The sequence below is a fragment of the Marmota monax genome, unplaced genomic scaffold (genome assembly GCF_021218885.2).
Source record: "Marmota monax isolate L192 unplaced genomic scaffold, Marmota_monax_Labrador192_F-V1.1 WCK01_AAM20220418_F8-fsc00035, whole genome shotgun sequence".
NCBI classification, from domain to species: domain Eukaryota; kingdom Metazoa; phylum Chordata; class Mammalia; order Rodentia; family Sciuridae; genus Marmota; species Marmota monax.
The window spans coordinates 565,356-581,590 of record NW_026691961.1 but is presented as its reverse complement, the minus strand read 5'-3'; positions in this window follow the sequence as shown (position 1 = coordinate 581,590).

The following is a 16,235-nucleotide window of genomic DNA, read 5'->3' as shown; positions in this document are numbered from 1 at the left end:
GCCTTCTCTCAACTCTTCCATTACTGATTCCAAACAGCAGTGATCTGTCGTTATGAACCCTGAGGAATTCCTATGAAAAAAATGTGATTTTTTTTTTAAATCGCTGAATCAAGATCGGGCATATATGGCCCTGGATTTCAGTAGCAGAGAAGCATTTGGCTTTTAGTTCCCATTCCCTGTAATGTCTTGCTGAGCCTGGTACCAGGATTCCCCTGGCCACATGAAATGGTGTGGTGGTTTCCCCTGTAGTCACTAAAGTTCTGTTTACAGTACTTGACAGAATTGCAGAGGCAGTGAGGCTGCACACTGCTGCTGTGGAAAGCATGATCTGTGTCGCTGGGTCTTATCTGATGGCTGTTTTGCACACTGCAGAGTGTGCCCATGGTGAGCCGCAGTCGGCTGTCTTGTTCTAACTGTGACAACATGTGCATGTCTACACAGGCATCTGTGGGAGCTGAGGACGGGGCTGAGGAGAGGCGATTCAGCTCCAGCACAAAGCAAAGTTTGAATTCTCATAACAAGAGAGATACTCGGTTCCTGTGTAATTCATCAAAAACTCTTTGGTTTCTTGAGATATTAAAATAGCTGGGCATGGTGTCGCCCACCTGTAATCCCAGTAGCTCAGGAGGCTCAGCCAGGAGGATACCGAGTTCAAAACCACCCTCAGCAACTCAGTGAGGTCCTAAGCAACACATTGAGACCTTAAGCTCTCAGTGAGACCTTGTCTGAAAATAAAATACAAAAGATGCTGGGGATGTGGCCCAGTGGTTAAGCACCATTGGGTTCAATCCCCAGTACACACACACACACACACACACACTCTATAAACGTATATAGAAACCCACATGAATATAATCATTCAGAAACAAAATAAAAATGGATACATGTAAATATAGAATGTACTTACATCACAATAAAATACCACATGATGCAATATTTAATATACCATTAAATTATACATACTTCTATTATTCAAGTAAAGATGCCGATAAATGAGATGTAAATCTGTAATTGTGCCATTGCTTCACAACTCTGTGGCTCTCTGTGACCATGGGGTGTATATTCTATGGGGTGAATTTTATGGCATGTTGTATATCTCTCTAGAGCAGTGTTCATTATGAATGGCTCAGGTTCTCCTGTAGGGTGAAGGGGTAACTTTATTTAAAACAGTCACAACATTTTCCAATAATCCTTGTAAAGAATTGCAATGGGGTTTTCAAGGTCCCAGATATCCTTACTCACTAGCATGTTTTTTTCTGTCCTCCAAAGTCTAGAAGCCAGGACCATGGCGTGAGGAACAGGCTGCAGTCCACGTCCCAGCTGGGGAGCCCCTGAGTGGGCAGAGCCGGCACCTCCTGCCAGTGGCAGTTCTACAGCCCAGAGCACAAGGGCAGTCCAGGCCCAGCCACCCATCAGAACAGGACCAGGCCGCCCCTCCTGCAACACAGCACACCCGGGCATTTCACCAGCTTCTTCATCCATCAGCTCCTATCTTTCCTTAACCACTCAACATAACGATGAAAGGGAAAATTCTGTTTATCGTCAGCTCCTTACAAATCATCAGCAAACAAACCATGTTAGAAACAAAGGGCAAAAGTCAAACTCAATAATTATTGAGTACTCTGCTTAATAAGTGTCTCGGGGACTGGGACCAGAGTTCCAGCAAACCAGCCCTGGAGGGCATCCCCTGCCAGGGCCCGGTGCTCCCTGTGGTCCTCCCTGAGGGCTTCTCCCTTGTGCCCCTCAGCTCTTTCTCAGGGCCATGTCCCTTCTGGGACCAGTGTGGGACCCAATGCTGCAAAGCACCAAGTGAGCCTTCTTGACAACCCTGGATTCCTCAGCATCACCTGAAACACAAATGCAACAAATTGAGCAAGAACTAGAGACAGAGCCATTATTTCAGCTGAACCTGGTGGCTCCTTAGCAGAGCGAACTACTGGAGAGACAGCCCTCAGCCACTTCCAGGACTTAGAAGAGCCCTTGAGGATAGACAAAGACCATCATAGGAAGAGAGAACTTCTGTACCCATAAAATTCACCCAAGGGAAAAAGAATAATGACCCAGTGAAAAAACACTGGAATGTCTTGTCACAAGGATTGTGATGACTCCACACATAACAGTCTCTGAAAATAGGAGACGCGGGGTGACCACCACACCAGGCCATTTTTGACACTGTATAGCTTATTTCTGCCTGCCTGCTAACTCTGGCTAGGGCTGCCAGTACGTGGTGAGAGGAATCAGGGGGTCTGTCCTTGCCTTCCTCCACCTTTGAGGGAAAGGTGGTCGGTCATTCTTCGTCTATAAGTCCGTTAGTTGTGTTTTTCATAAACACCTTTCTTGGGTTGCTTTGAGTTTCTCCTACTCTTAATTTCTTGATGAATACTGTTAGGAAAAGGTATTAAACTTCATGAAACGTTTTTCCATGTGTGCTAAGATTGCTGTGTGACTTTTAATCTTCGTCTTTCCGTGCAGCGAATCACTGAGGTGCCTACAGGGATCGTCCTCCAAGCCGGGGATAAATCCCGCTTCATGGAGGTGTTGGGTGTTTCTAATGTATTGACGCATCTTTTCCTACAGTTTGTTTAGGATCTTTAATATCCAGGTTCCTCTGATATGGCCCTGGCTTTTATTGTGCTCTGGTGACTTTGTGTGGCTTTGAGTGTAGCTTACTCTAGTCTCATCAAGATCAGTTCATAAGTTTTCCTTAATATGCTTTTTGGAAGATATTTTAAAAATTGATATATTAAGTGTTACTTAAAACAGTCACAACATTTTCCAATAATCCTTGAAAGAATTGCAATGGGGTTTTCAAGGTCCTAGCCATCTGATCCTGGAACTTCCTTTATTGGGAACTTTTTAACTATCAGTTCAATCTCCTCTTAGCTGTTGGTCTGTTCCTATTTCTTACATTTGTTGATTCAGTCTAGAGAGGCTCTAGATTTCTTGGAATTTATCCATTTCTTCTGTTTACCCTTTTTATTGGGAAACACTTGTTAATCCCAGTCATTTATGATCCTTTTTTCTGCAGGATCTGTTATAAAGTCTCCTTTTCTACATGTTTATGTGAATTTTCTCTTTTTAAATTTATTTCACATAGAAGTTTGTCGATTTGGGTGACTTTTCAATTTTACCACTCTTTTCCTTTTTCTATTTTTACATTCTCAGTTTCATTTGTTTTTCTTTCCTATATTTATTATTTCCTTCTCTCTGCTGATTTGGGGTCTGGGTTTCCTTGCAGCCCCAGGCTGCGTGCTCCTGAGCTTGCTGAGACATCTTGTGTGATAGGGAGCCATGGCTGGAGAAGGCGGGTCATGGGGATGTGTCTTTGGGGTGTGTATTTTGTCGTGGTGAGGGGAACCCCTCTTTCTCTGTTTCCTGGTGCCATGTCCCTAGCTGCTTTCCACTGCCACACTTTTCCGCCATGGTGTTCTACCTCACCTTGGGCCCAGAGGCTATGGAGTTGGCCATCTATGGACTGAGACTTCTGAGACCCCAAATAAACTCTTCCTCCTCTAACTGTTCATCAGGTCTTCTGATCCCAGGAGTGAGAAAGCTGGCTACAACATGTGGTGATGTGCTTTGAGACTTTCCTCTTCATCTTTTTTTGCATAAAGTGCATTTACACACGTCTTGAGATGTGTAAAACTTCTTATAGTAGTCTTTTATTAAGCTGATAGCAACTTAACTTTATGTATTTCTGATTTCAGTTCTCTTTATGTTAACACATTTTTTTAGCGATAGCTGACCTTAGTACTTTTGCCTTTTACTTTTTGTGCTAGTGTTAAGTGTCCTACATGCTACCATTTCTGTTAGTCAGCTTTCTCATCGCTGTGACAAATGACTGACAAGAACAATATAGAGCAGGAAAACTTTCTCTGACCATGGTGTCAGAGGTCTCAGTCCATAGAGGGCTGACTCCATAGCTCTGGGCCCAAGGTGAAGTAGAACATCACAGTAGGCAGGGTGGTGGAGAAAGCCACTCGGGAAGAGGGAAGTAGAGAGCACCATGGACCAGGGACAAAACAGAAACCCAAAGGCACACTCCAGTGACCCAGCTCCTCAGCCACACGCCACCTCCCAAGTCACCACCCAGTGAATCTGTCAGTGGATTAATGCACTGACCAGGTTTTGGCTCTTGGAATCTAATCCTTTCACCCCTGAAGCGTGTGCACTGCCTCACCATGAGCTTGGGGGACACCACACCTCCCAGCCATGATGACTACAGTGTTTTGTTGTTCTGAACTTGCTTGCATATCTGCCCTCCCTGAGATGCATATTCTTTCAGATGTCATCCTTTGCAGTTTGGGGCTTTCCTTTCAACTGGAGCTGTACCATTAGTGCTTCCTGTGAAGCCTTCCTGCAGGGCCAGCTGCTGGACCCCCAGGGAGGGCTCTTGCTTTCTGGGTTCTGTATGTTACACTGCCCTCCCAAAATACTGAGACCTGAGTAATCAGCCTTATAATTATTTTCCATTTATCATCCAAGGACTGAGTAAATATTTTAAAAATTGAATACTATTTTAATTGTACATATTCACAGGGCACAGCATGAATTTTCAAGACGTGTATAAACTACAATGACCAAATTTGGGTATCAACATTTCCATCGCTCCAATTTTTTAATCTTTGAAAAGTTTTGCAGCATTACATAGTTTAATTATTATGACTAAATTAATTTGTTGCAAATAATTTCAGAATAAATATGCTATGATTCAGAAAATATTTAGCAATATTGATATCTCAAATGAAACCTCCATAAATTAAAATTGGAGGGACTCATAGGTCACATCATCTGATTTATTCAATAAAATAAAAAAAAAATCCACAAAACTACAAATTATACGATACTCAAAGCAATTTAAATACTTGAAAATTAAAGATAAAACTCCAAAAGAAACTACAACATGGAGTAGATATTGCATTAAATCTAATTTGGCAATTCATTTGGAAGGTGAAAAGCAAATGAGAACTAAGAACCCCCGCAGTTTCCACCCACTGACAGAAATCACGCTGCGGAGCGCCCTCTGCTGGATGACCAGCCCATGGCCCATGTGTAGGGAATACAGCCTGGCTTGGTTTCTGTTTCCTTCTCCTGTTTTATGTCCATCTGAATAAAAAGAGGACTCCTCGTTTTATAGCTTAACTGTGAAACCGTGTGGACTCTAAGAGTATTTCAGTTTATTTGGATCCATAATGTAAACTTTACTCTGTACTTTTAAGTTCAAATTTGTGTAAATTTTTCCTTACCGTGGGTGAAGTTAGTTTTCCCTAATATGTTTTTCCCCCAAAGCACCTAAAATGTTCTCATAATAATTTTAACATTTGCTCAAAATGAAGGTTATTTAATAAATTCTGACATAAGCAACAATATTAGAAAAAAACTTTATTCAAATAAAATAATAGATTCAACTAGAGAATTTCAGGAAATAAATTTTGTTCTATAATGATTAAAGGTTTAAAAAATGAGAAAATGTCAGGTGAATTTAATAGTTCATACAAATGCAAAATAATTCATACACATATAGGCAGATGGGAATATTGATCAATATTTATTTCTAAACTGTTTCAAGGTAAGAAAATTTGCATGTTAATAAATGTACTAAGTAGTACCATGAAGGGGAAAATTCAGGGATCTTTTGTATCTAAATTGAGCAGTTCCTGGTGAATTGTGTTGATTAACCACCATTCTGGGTAAAATTAATCGAATCTGTAGGTTTGTTCACAGTTGGTTAGAACAGATCTGACCCATCTTTGTTCATGAAGAGCCCTCAAGGACGTCATGGAAGTAAAGGTCTGGGATCCTGGGTCAATGAGATTCTAGGGCCCCTTACTTACTTTGACAGATAAGAACGTGGCATGAAATGCAGTGGTCAGTTTTACTGTCTCCCAGGCAAATGCTGCGTTAGACTGACCGTTTTTCTTCCCAGCCCCCTTTGAAGTCTGGTGCCTGGTGTGTGATAGTAGGACCGGGGTCCAGGGAGCACCTTCTTCTTGCTTTCAGGTGGTTTCTCTGGGGGCCCCCCAGCCTTTGCATGCTCTCAGTATTCACGGATAAAGGGTGGTGCTGCACACGGCCTGTGAGACCCAGAGCCTCAGCGCCCCGGTGCCCAAGAGCAGGGGGAAAGCCAGGCATCCTCGCCAAGGTCCCTTCTGCAAGCCCCATTCGTGCGGAGACGTGTTTCACCGCAGGCAGTCCGTAATGAGCCCCTTACACTCTTACGCAAGACTTTGGGTAACCAGAGCTCACCGGCACATGTGCACCTGTTCTGCTCGTAAACTGAGGTTCTGTCATTGTTCCACCCTCCTGCTCCATAACAAGACGCGCTAAGGAATCTTATTATAACTTCTCAAAGGAACCGGCGACCCAGGAGCATAGCAGCTGTGTCTGTGTCTGAGTGCCCTCTGTCCCTCTCCCTCCTGCTCTCCAACCCCGCATCCGCGGAACCTCACTTCCACGGACTGGGAAAGAGGAACCGCAGATTGATCCTTGAGTTTAGTCCTGAGAGCCTAAGGTCAGAGGCATGATTTTTGGTGTAGTAAATTGTTTGGGATTGGACAAAGTTCACACCAATAGCTTAAAATTCAAGAATTTGCTAGGGCAAAGATATCGAGGTGAGGACTGAAGTGTCACTGGGTAGATTTTCACGAACCAAGCCTTATTTTCCTAAGTCTGAGGACTCCGATTGGAAACGTTCCCAGATAGTTGGCTCCTTGAATCTCCTGCATCAAATACTGAAGTCAGTTACTGTTCTGCAGGCTTACCTTCCTGAGCTGGAACTTGGTAGAACACCTGGTGGTGCAGACCTGGGTGTTCTCAGCTCCCTGGACCCCCATCTGAGTACTGCCCTCCTCAGTTGAAGGACAGACTATTCCTGTCCATAAGGAGCAATTCAGACCTGCACAGGCTGGCTGGATGGCTATTGCCTATGGGGTACCCTTCCTCGTCATTCCACCTTCCAACAGTGCCAGCATTCGGATCAGAACAACACAACCCAGAATTCCATCTCATTGGCTGAAGTGTAGATTCTTACATGGAGATCTGCTGTTTTGCCTTTTTGGAGTAAGATCCCCAAAGATCTCTTTGTCGACAGGGGAAACAGATGAGCCCAGTGGCCCTGTAATGTTCTAAGCCATCTAGATCATTCTAGATCATCCTAGATCGTCCTAAAGGAGCACGTGTTTCCCTAGAAGCCTTCTTGTCCGGTTTGCTCTGCTGCAAAAGCAGCACCAGTCCTTGGGGAAGAACAGCGAGTAGGGTTACAGTTTGAATATAGCCTGTTCCCCAGAGATCGTGCACTGCAGGGCAGTCCTCAGGGTGGCAGGGCAGGTGTGTAGGAAGTTCAAGAGGTGGGATCTGGGATGAAGTGACTGGGCAGGGGAGTACTGCCCTGGAGGGGGCTGATGCTGGTCCCACAGTGAGTTGGGCCTTGAGGGAGCGAGTTATCAAGAAGACAAGATTGGCCCTGCCTGGGCTCTGGCTCCTCCCCACCATGATGCCCCCTCTCCAAGAACCTTAGGGAGGGCTGCACTAATGTAACCCAATCCTGGATCTTTGGTCTCCAAGCTATAAGCGAGATAAATCTCTTTCCTTCGTCAGTGCACAGCTTTAAGAATTTTGTTATAACAGCAGAAAATGGATGAAGACACTAATTTTTTACCAAAATACAGCCACATTAGTGTCCAATAGTAGAGCTTTGGTGCCATGTGAATGCTCTTAGCCATAGACACCAACTGCCTCAGCTAAATGAGAGATGGTCCTCTCTTGGACCTCAGACACCACAGTTTCTGTCCCATGCCACTAGACTGGTGCCACAGTCAGGCCAGCAAGCCCTCCCTGCACTGCCCTACAGGCAAAAGTCTTCTCACACTAAAGTGAACCCATAAAGTTTGAAAGAAGGGACAGCTCCTTCAAATGCAGACACCTTTTTAAGCTACAAGAGTCACGAAGAACCAGGGAATCATAATGCTACACAAGGAGCACAGTAAGTGTTTGGTAACTGACCCCAAGGAATCAGAGATCATGAAGAAACAGAAACACAACCTACCAAAACATTTAGGGTAAACCAAAGCAGTTCTAAGAAGGAAGCATATAGTGAATAAACACTTTAAAAACCTGAGCCAGGCATGGTGGCGGGTGCCTGTAATCTCATGAGGATCACCAGTTGGGAGGCTGAGGCAGGGGGATCACTTGTTCAAAGCCAGCCTCAGCAACTTATTGAGGCCCCAAGCAAGTTAATAAAAGTAAAAAGGGCTGGAGATGTGGCTCCAAGAGATTCAATTCTTCATACCTAAATAAATAAATAAAAGAAAAATCCCAAATGAATAATTTAATGTTACACTTCAAGTAGCCAAAAAAAAAAAAAAAAAAAATTAAGCCCAAACTTAGTAAGGAGAAAAGAACAAAGATTGAATGGAAAATAAATGAAATAGAGACCAGAAAAACAATAGAAAAGAGCAACAAAAATAATACTTTTTTGATAAAATAAACGACATTAACCAAACTTTAGCTGTAATATGAAAAAGAGAGAAGACTCAAATCAATAAAATCAGAAATAAATGCAGCAACGTTATAAATAATACTAAAGAAATGCAAAGGGTTATAGTAGACACAATAATAATAATAATATCCACAATTATATAACAATGAATTGGATGACCTTGAATACGTGGATAGACTCCTAGACACATTCAGCCTGCAGCTTTCCTTGTGAGGTGGCCATGAGGCTGTAGTTAGGGCCATAGATGCCCACAGGCCCATGTGCCAAGGCATGGCATCTGGCTCTGGTCTGCAGGAAGGTCCTGGATGGTTTAGGCCACTGGTGGGCCTTGTGGAAGGAACACAGGTCCCAAAGGCATGTCGTGAAGGGGATATCAGATCCATACCCTGCCTCTCTCCCTTTGTGTTACATTTAATAAATGAATTCAGTAAAGTTTGCAGGATGTAAAACCAAATACAAATCCCAAAAATGTACTCTCTGAAAAGGAAATAAAATAACATTACAATAAAATAAGACAAAAATTAAAACACTCAAGAATAAATTTAACCAAGGAGGTTAAAGTATGTACCCTTTGTTATCACAAAGTGGCCAAGCAGGGTGCAAACTTCACGGATCAGCACAGCCTTTATTTAGCGGTGGAGTCATGCCTCTGGTGGACATGCTTTCCTGATGGAAAATAAGCCACTGGTGAAAGGGGGCGTCTGTGTTTCTATGTGCTACACTGAAAGGTGACTTGATTATTGACGGAGTGTGTTAGTTTGGGCACTCAAGAAACAAGTTTGTGAGAATTTGAGTTTTTTCCCCACTGGGCAATATTTTTTCCTTGGATAAGAATGGAGGATCTAGGGTCAATGTTCAGTGCTCTTCTCCTTCAGGGTCCCATTGTACTTCACTGGGAAAGGATTATTTTGGGGGATGGATCAATGCTTTGGCTTCCTCCCAGAGACTGCCACTCCAGGCTTGGTGGATGTCTCCTTCCCAGGGATGGTCTTATCACTGGATAATGTTGGCTTCCTTCTCACAAGTTTTACCAAGAAAACAGAGACGATATCTTTTTTTTTTTTTAACAACAAGTTTTCAGACTCTCCTCTGTCACACCTTTTGTGTACAAGCCTGGCATTTACCAGAAAGAGGAAACTTAAACCACAATAACCTCTGCAGACATCCTGCTGATCTGACTAGAGGAGAAGCTCAACTATGGCAAAGGTCTTCTGGGTGGGGGGCTCTGGACTGCTTCAGCAACACCCGCTGGACATGAATTGACTGTCCTGATAGCAGACTGGTCAGGATGTGGCTCAGTGGTTAAAGGACCCTGGACTCAATCTGCCTCTGGCTTTCCAAGAGACATTGGGCAAGTCAGTTGATGTGCCAGGCCCGTTTCTTCTGTAGAATGACAAGACTGACAAATTCATTTTATTGTGCCATTGTGAGTATTGACTGAGTTGTGTGTGTGCTTTATGGTTGTCAGCAGCTGGCACGGAGAGCATGCCACCAGGTGCCGCATTGTCATGACTGTTGTGTAGCTTGTGCCCTGAAACAAAATAAACCGTCCTCTCTAGGATCAGAATCATTCACAGCATGCTGTGAAGTCAAAGTTCCAATTCCTTTCTTGACTTAAGTGGTAAATCCTCATTGTAGCATCACTTACCACCAACGTTATTGCACAACAAGCTGGGCAGGCTGTTTCCCCCCAGAAGTAGAACTATGGTCACAAACACACGTCATAGAAAAGACAAATAAAAGACACAAAAAACTCACCCAGATACTTTTGTGTGAGCCAAATTATTGGTTTTATTCCACAAATTCTTATTCAGTTATTTACCTTGAAACTTGAAATCTGAGAATTTTTAACATAGTTTCATTTGATGCAAAATTCTTGATCTCATGTTTGAGGAATACAACATAGGACATAAACATCATCAATAAAATCTTTTGGAAATGAGTTACTAATTCTTATAGGCATATCTCTCTCAAAAATATGTCCATGTAAAAAAATAAAAGTCTACCTCCAGCCATGTACTTAAGAAATCCAATAGTCTCAACTAATGCAGGACTCATTTCTACACACTCAGGTTTCATTTTCTAAAAACTCATTTTAATTTTTTAAAATTCTTTTTAAATTGTAGATGGACACAATATCTTTGATTTATTCATTTATTTTCATGTGGTGCTGAGGGTGGCACCCAATGCCTCACTCATGAGAGGAAGCCCTCAACCACTGAGCAGCAGCCCCAGCCCCTCATTTTAATTCGTTGCACGTCTTCCGCTTGGTAAGCAGCGCGCAGATTTCCCTGCCACGTGGACAATCTCTCAGAGGTGGCCGAATTCCTGCTCCTGGGCCTCTCCGATGACCCGGGGCTGCTGCTGGTCCCAGAGGGCTGCTCCTGCTGCTTTACCTTGCCGCGATGGCGGGGAACCTGCTCACCCTGGCGGCCCTCACTCTCACGCCCCTGTGTTTCTTCCTGCGGAAGCTGACCTTTCTGGACCTGTGCTATGTCCCGGTCACTCTCCCCCAGTCTGCGCGCGGCGCCCTGACTCACCACGCCTCCATCTCCTAGGGCTGCAATGCCGCTCAGACACAGCTGGCCTTTCTCACCGTCGTGTCCTATGACCGCTATTTGGCCATCTGTCACTTGCTCCACTATGGAGCCACGATAACCCCAGCTAAATACCACCAGGTGGCAGCCGCGGCCTGGCTAAGTTGCTTTTCCTACGCGGCCTTACACAACTGGCAACGTATTTTGGGAGCGCATTTCAAGATCCAGCGGGATCCACCAGTTTTTCTGCGACATCCCTCACGTGCTGGCCCTGGTTTCCTGTGAGGTTTTCTTGGTGGAATTTGAGGCCCTGGCTCTGAGCTCGTGCTTGGTGCTGGGGTGCTTTGTTCTTATGATCTCCTCGTACTTCCGAATCTTCTCCCCTCGGTGGAGAGCCCAGCGAACCCCGTCTCCACCTGCTCTCCGCGGCTGCTGGTCACCGTGCTCTTCCCGACCACCGGGCTCTCTGCCGCCGTGGCGCCAGCTGCGGAGGCTTCCTCTGCTCAGGACTTGGTGATTGCTTTGGCGCCCACGTTCTGCCTCCCACCTGAATCCCACCATCTACAGTCTGAGAAACAGGGAGATGAGAGCAGCGGTGGGGGCTGTGTGGGAAGATCCGTCCTCTGCAGAAGGAGAGCTTCCTGGTGGTCACTGCGCATCTGTGAAGGACCAAGCAACCCGAACAGCACTCCGGGACAAAAGGATGGTGCGCAACCGACCCCGAAATGACCAAGACATACTGAAAATTGTGGAATGGGAGAAAGAGAAAACCGGCCATACTGCAGCTTGTTGGACTTTAAATACTTCCTCCGAATATAAAAATATTTGCATGTAAAATAGTTAAAAATTCCATAAAGGCAACCTCTTGAGGCGACCTCTTCTCACCCTAACTCATTCGCGTGCCTCATATATAGAGCCTGTAGTTCTTCACGGGGTTACTAAGGGTTTGTTGGAGGACACACTTCTGTCCTGGTACCAGATTTAGGTAGTCATCAAAGAGCCCAAAACAAGCAGGAACAGGAATGCGTGTTGTAGACGAGGGCCAAATATATTAAGCATACTTTTCTCTCATTAGTCATTTCTATGAATTTATCAGGAAATGAAACCCGATTTTATAAAGTATCCATTGAAATGGTCACCTTTTTTTCTCTTGAGCTGTTAAACAATAAAATCCAGTAACTTTTTCCACATTGGCATTCTGGAAGACAGTTTAGATATTTTATGTTATACCCAGATATATATGGACTCGTGATAACTTTGCAGTATTGCTGCTGTTTCATCCACACTACAGGGATGTGAAAATGGGAAGTCAGGAACATGTCCACGTTCACACAGCTGAAACAAACTTTTAACTATTTTACATGCAAATATTTTTATATGCTGAGATCAGCAGAAACAAGAATTGGCCCCCTGCACCTTGGTTAGAGAATCCGTAACATTTTCCTCAAACCTATATTGCCTCTATATGTGGAATAAATAAAAATTTCTGTTAAATTATAAAAAATAATTTTCATTTTCATTTTTCTGTGCTATGTTTAACTTTTAAGAAGCTTGCATATTTTCCACAAGGATTGTTAATTACATTCCCACCGGCACTAGACAGGGCTCCCTTTTCTCCACACCTTTGCCAAGACTGGCTACTCTTTGCCTTTTTGACAAGGGCAGCTCCAGGAGGTGTGAGGTCGCACTTCATTGTGATTTTAATCTGCATGAGGATCCCTGATGTTGGACATTTTTTCTCTTACAGAGTAGATTATTTGCCTGGCTTCCTTTGAAAAGCATTTATTTAGGTCCTTTGCCTTGGTTGTTTTTTATTTTGTTGTTTTCTTTTCTGCAATGCTGGGGATGGAATCCAGGCCCTGGGCATGCTAGGAAAGTGCTCTGCCACTGAGCTACACCCACAGTCCTGCCTTGAGTTCTTTAAATTGGGTTGTTTCTTTGCTCCTGAATACCTTATGTTTTTTGGATAGGGCATCCTTATCAGATATATGGTCTGCAAATACATTCTCCCATTCTGCAAGTTGACCTTTCACTTAATTGATTAATTTGTTTGTTGGCTACAAGCTTTTTAGTTTGGCACATTCACATCTTTGCTTCTATTGCTTGTGCTTTGGGGTCCCATTAAAAATTCTCTAAGCCCAATGTCAAGAAAGTTTCTTGCCTGATTTATCTGGTAGTTTTATGGTTTCAGCTCTAAAATTTAACTATCCAATACATTTTGAATTTTATATGTGCTATCAAATAAAGGCCCAATCCCATCCCCATCAGTGAATATCCAGTTTTCGAGAGGCTATCATTTCCTCATGGCGTATTCTTGGTAACTTTAGGAAAATCAGTTTTATGGAAAATGTGAGTGGGCTTTCTCCTGAGATCTCTATTTTGCTGTATTCATCTACATGTGTGTTTTTATGTCAGTACTACACTGTTTGGATTTCTGAAGCTTTGTAGTATATTTTGATATCAGAGAACATGAGACTTTGTTAAAATGCTCAGGATTGATGTAGTTATTTGGGTTCTTCTGTGGTTCCATTTAAATTTTTGCATTTTTTTCTATTTTGATGGTGCATTAATATTTTCATGGTGATTTCACTACATACATAGATCCCTGTGAGTATTATGGAAATTTGAATATTAATTCTTTCCATCCATCTATATAGAGTAACTTTCTATTTACTGATTTTCTTCTTCAATTGCTTGCATCAATGCCTTATGGACTTAAGGGTGTAAGATATGGAAAATGACAAACCCCCAAACAGTATGGCCTGGGAAGATGGAGTGAGGAAGAAGGCACCATAGGGATAACATTGATCCTGTCCCAATATGTCCTCTTCCAGTGACAGACCTGTATCTGGTCTGGGGGATGGAACAGAGAGCACTTGTCATGTATACCTCAAAGTCCCCACACATACTGGGTAAAGTTCAATAAATTTCCAAAGTCTTGGTTCAGAGGAAGAGTTCTTAGGTGAGAGCCACCTCTGAACCCTGCAATCAATAATCCTGCTTCCTGAAAAGCCCGCGGGTGTCCAGTCTCTTCTGTCCTACTTTATCGAAAACCTCCGCATCCTGCTAACTTTCTTTAAAGGGAGCATCGTTTCAAACAACCTGATTTCATGAAAATGAACATTTTTCTACAGGGTTGCTTAATTGATGGGTATATTTGCCCATTCTCAGTGGTATTTTCTGCATGTTTGAAACATCAGCCCATCTGCATCAAAAACATCCCTGTGCTTGGTTCTGTCCTCAGGACTTCAGAATATTGCCACTCAAAACAATTTATTAAGCTACTCCAAATTAGAGGCAACCTTAAACCAGTCATTTTAAAACCAAGTTACTGATTAGCCCTCTTAATTCAGCCTTGTTGTATTACCTTGTGTGACTAGTGGTGGACTCTGTAAAACACACACTGCTCCCTTTACAACAAAGTATGTCCTTCTCAAACTGCAGGAGCCAGAACCTATGATTTATGACAAATGACAGGACAATCATCTCTCCATGAGTTATAAATAATAGCTTGAGATATTTCATCATATCATTAATTAGCTGAAAAGACTGACCCTTACATAGCCCAGCAAGGAGCAAACATACTTGCAATGCAAGTACTCTTCTTGATAAAGAGCAAAATATAAAAACAAGTTATTGTAAAAGAAAACCACAAAAAGGAAATGCCCGAGCAGCTCACAAAGCTGAAAACTACGCTCACTGATCAATTAAAGCTGTGTCAACCTAACTGCTCAGGGAATGCGTTTGAAAACTTGATGGTAATTCTTTATAATGTAAAACGTAACAATGCAAATCTGACTGACAAGTGCCCACCAGCAACCACCTTGGAGGCCCAGGCACTGCTTCTGGCAGCTGTGAACTTTGGGTGGGGGTTGTTTTGGGCGGGGGTTGTTTTGGGCGGTAGATTGAGCCCAAGGTCGTTCAACCACTGAGCCACATCCTGACCCATTTTATCTTTTATTTTGAGATAGTGTCTCACTAAATTGCTTAGGGCCTTGCTAAATAGCCCGGTTTGGCCTTGAACTTGCAATCCTCCTGCATTAGCCTCCCACATTGCTGGGATCATAGGCAGGCACCACCTGCCTGGACTTATAGGCTTTTTGTTTTGTGATGTATTTAAAGATGTTTGTTCCAGCATGTTTAAATCTCTAACTTCCATCGCTGGGAGAATGAATGGTTTGCCTGTTTTATTCCAAATCAGAATACTCCACAGCAGCTAAACTAAATATGAAAATCCCACATATATCAGCCAGTAGGAAAACTTACAGTGTGTTTTGACAAAAAGAAATAAAGTTCAACCTATTACTTAAAATGTATTTCTAATCATATGGGCAAAACATTTTAAATAGTCACATTTTTATGCTGCTAAGAGGGCAATACAATTTATAGTTTTCATTTGGTTACTGTGATTGAAAAGTTATAGTTCAGTGACTATTTTCTTTGAATGATAGAAAATTCAATGTTGAAACAACTAGGACAAATTTGTAGAGATACAAACACAGTGTATTATCGTTGTAATATATAACACATGTGAATTAATGTGCCTATTCAAAACGGGAGGCATATTTATTGACACATGCATTAAGAAATATTTGGTAGTTAACAAAACCATTAAAAAGCCACAAGACACCCTCACACGAACACACACTATTGGTGGGCTTGACTCTCAAGTGCTCAGTGTATTATTTTTAACATGAACATGGGAGAATGTCTCCTGCCGCCTGAGCAGGAAGGACGGTCGCATGGACAAGAGCACAGCAGGGGAAGGGGGCTCAGGTGAGGCCGTCCCAGGCTATGCTGACTTTGTCCAAAGTCCAAGCAACGAGGGTGCAATGACTTTGTGGAGTTACTCTGTTCTGAAAGACTTCAAAATCCCTCATTTTGTCCGGATCACAGGCGTTTCCTAGAAGTTCACAGGTTAACTGGGGTGTGCCGGCTGCACGCAGGCTCCCTCATGATTTTCTTCTGGCTGCGCTGTCTACAATTTGACCACCTAACAGATCCCACTGAAATCCTCCTCCACGTGCCTTCCACTTCCCAGAGAGGAGCAGAAGGCAAGCCTCCCTCGTGTTGCCCAGAGCGCTGAGGTTGAGGGACTCCTCCCTTCTAGTCACACTCTGACGATCCTGAGGTGCTCTATGTTGGGAAAGCTACAAATAAATTTCAATTTACACTGCTGCAAATGTAAAATGGCACTAAAC